This window comes from Schistocerca cancellata, chromosome 8 (assembly GCF_023864275.1).
Source record: "Schistocerca cancellata isolate TAMUIC-IGC-003103 chromosome 8, iqSchCanc2.1, whole genome shotgun sequence".
In the NCBI taxonomy this organism is placed as follows: Eukaryota; Metazoa; Arthropoda; class Insecta; order Orthoptera; family Acrididae; genus Schistocerca; species Schistocerca cancellata.
The window spans coordinates 148,154,096-148,157,479 of record NC_064633.1 but is presented as its reverse complement, the minus strand read 5'-3'; the positions used below and the strand labels follow the sequence as shown (position 1 = coordinate 148,157,479).

The window sequence follows — 3,384 nt, the reverse complement described above, 5'->3', positions numbered from 1 at the left end:
ATACAACACAACTTTTCAAATTTATGCCTTCTCTCTAGGCATATGCACAGATGCAGTAGTGTGTAGCAAGAGGCATGTTTCGTCATGTATAGCTTGCTCCTGGGTCATGAATCCGAATACTCAATCGCTGACTTTACAAGCGCTTCGCAAAGAAGTCCGTTACCTATACGTTTAAGTTGTCAAGAACTTCTCTTTCATCGAGCCGGCACTAGCAATTGCACTAAGTCGTAATAAATTAGAATTATATTAACACCTTCAGGTGTTAACGGGCGTTGATATATATCAATGGGGACAGGTGAAAATGTGTGCCCCGGCCGGGACTCGAACCCAGGATCACCTGCTTTCATGGCAGACGCTCTATCCATCTGAACCACCGAGGGCACAGAGGATAGTGCGACTGCAGGGACTATCTCGCTCACGCCTTCATCGAGACCCACGTTCTCACCTTGTATGTCCACACACTATATTCATAGTGTCCCACCCCAACACACTCATTACTCGTGGAAGACATTCTTACCAAGTCCCGTAAGAATTCGGGGAATATGTGTGCATCCGCACAGAAGAAGGTCATGGCCCGTGTTGCCAGAACTATATACTAGGATTAAAAATAGCCGACCAGTTGCAAAGGATAAAGTAATCTTTATATCTAGGTTTCGATAGATTTAAATCTAGCTTCTTCAGAAGGCGGCAGTATTACATTAACATGGAGTGATATGTCATTGCCGTTTTTACAAACATCTGCATAGCTCCATTAGTCCAAATAAAATATAGCCCTGAGAATAGGATTTGTCAGATAAATAAAATTAAGTACATGGAAGTTGGAGAGCGCATACATATATGGGTACGGTGTCTGTTTTTTCGGACATGTCTTAAAGAAAAGACACCATACCCATATAAGTACAAGTCGTAAGATGTGTGCGTAGTATTTTTCTGAGACGTGTGTGTGTGTGTGTGTGAAGTGTTTGCTGAGTGCCATCAATTTACGCAATTCAGGTGAAGCTAAGTATTTTTTTTGCTGTGTCTGCACATGTGACACGATGGATACAGCATTTGACATAAACATTTTGAACATGCCAGCATCTTGGATTGAAATGTTAGAGGAGGTTTACAAAGCACATCTTGGATATTTCCGCCGTCCTGGACTTTTTCTTTCAATTTTCACACCATCGCCATTTTTTACTTTTAAATTTCCCTCCACCACCATGTCTGACATTTTGGCGACTCCAGAGACGGCTGACGGCATCCACTTGAATTTTGTGCTGGAGTTCCCACTGCCATACCACTTGCACTTGTTTCATGCATGGCGAGAAACTCCTGAAGATCACGTTGAGAGGCTTTATCCGTGCATAGCAGAACAAACACAACAGTAACAATTTTAATAAACATTTTAGGAACAGTGATCAATAATTTTTAATTTTTTTCTTTTTAAAACCAGTCTTGATCACACCACGTATGTTACAAGAACGTAGGTGACCGATTTCGGTCATATCACATGACCATCATCACACCCACGGCATCCTTTGAAGATGGGGATTTTTTAAAAGAAAAATTTTAAACACAAGAATTTATTCGTTCCTGTGTGGTTACACCTCATATTGACCGTGATGGTGAGCATAAGTTCTGAAGATAATAGAAATGGCGCGTGGCTAGGGCCTCCCAACGGGTAGACCGTTCGCCTAGTGCAAGTCTTTCAAGTTGACGCCACTTCGGTGACTTGCGTGTCTATGGGGATGAAGTTGTAACATTATGTGATTGTCTTATCATTTTAAATCATTCACTAATCGAGCAGTCGCTCGGCAACAGCTACAGTTAGCAAATAGTGTTGCGAGAATGTAAAAGGTGAACGACCTGTGACGTAACTTGTTTATTGTCGAAGCGCCGTCAGAGATACAGTGAGTTATTGACTTTGAAAACCGCGGCGCGCAAAACGGACAGAAGAAGAACACTTTTACACATTTTTTTTTTGAGGTACGAGATATTCTCGATGAACAGTTACTCATTCTTCTCTTGTGTTTTGTGTCGGACGCGCATGTCTTGCCGCCGTATTATTATTGTTAAGATTAATATTGTTCAAGTGTAAAGTAAATGTGTAATACTAAAAGTGCCTAGCAGCAGATTTATTGTGCGACGTGTATGTGGAAACGTCGAAGGAATTGTTTTCATTAAGAGAAGTGCCAGTCAAAACGGCATCCATGTTAAATCCTTCATTGCAGTGTAAGTTTGTCTATTACTTGCCATAAATTCAGATTTAAATGGAACTGGTGTATGGACTATTCATTTACTATAGAATCTATGTCTCACTTCTTCATGAAATTATTTAATTTTCTATATGTTTCTGCCAAATAGAGAGTTCACAGTCACGAATTCTTTCGTCGAGTTCGGACGGAAGTTGCATGCGGCGAAATATTTTCTCCGCGCCATATTCTACTGGTAAATGCATGATAAACTACGGTCCCTTAGGAAATTCATGTTGAGCTATCCAAAATAATTATATTTTGAATAGGCATTTACTCTCCTCTGCAATGCAACTTCCGACTGATCAGACGATCCAACAAGAAACAGCCGCACACAGTCGGTGTTCGCAAATATGTTTCCACCGCTGATTATAGCTATATGTTACAGCAGAAAAGTAACATATTGTTATAATTAGCGACTACGAACGGGGACATTTATAACTGTATGTTTGTGTATACACATTACGTAAACATATCGTTATAAAGTGATGACGATAACGACAACACAACACGTAGTCCCTGAGCGGAGAAAATCTCCGATCCAGCCAGGAATCTAGCCCGGGCCGTTAGGTATGACATTCCGTCGCTCTCACCACACAGCTACGAGGGGCGAACCCGAAGACAGTGATACTCATTATCTGATGAACACCTCCACAAAGCTTGGTATGCATAGGACTAGTGCTTCATTGTGTAGTATTGTTATTTGTGTCGGTACGTGGTGCTACCAAGCTAGAAGATACTATCATTAGGTCTCTGCAGGATCTTTCCCCTTCACTCTGCAAACAGTAATGCTTTCCGCCTGTAATAATCATTTTGTTGCCAAGACTGCCGTCTCTTCAACTAAAATATTGTCCCATAGCACCATCAGTAATAACTTTGACGCAAACACACATCGCCGAGAATGGACTTGAGAAGCTGAATCACAAAGCGAGAAATGCAGATGTTACTGTCAATAATAGAGATAGTGTCTAGAGAGCAACAGAAAAGCTATTTCAAGCGACGAATGGCTCCACAGACACTAACAGTGAAACGGAGGACAGCACAAAATGTCCTGTAGAACTGATGAAAAAACCGGCTCGAAGTGAGTCGTAGAACGTTTCATCACAGGGCGAGTGGCTCAAAATACTGCTGAAGTACTCGTCCATGTGTG

The 3,384-nt window shown here is 41.4% G+C and overlaps 1 non-coding gene across 1 annotated transcript; it reads right to left on the bottom strand.

The window, feature by feature from the left end:
* Nucleotides 1-306: 306 nt before the first annotated feature.
* Trnas-uga (transfer RNA serine (anticodon UGA)) lies at nucleotides 307-381 on the bottom strand. Its single transcript has one exon. It is a non-coding gene; the product is annotated as a tRNA-Ser (tRNA).
* Between the last annotated feature and the right edge of the window lie 3,003 nt (nucleotides 382-3,384).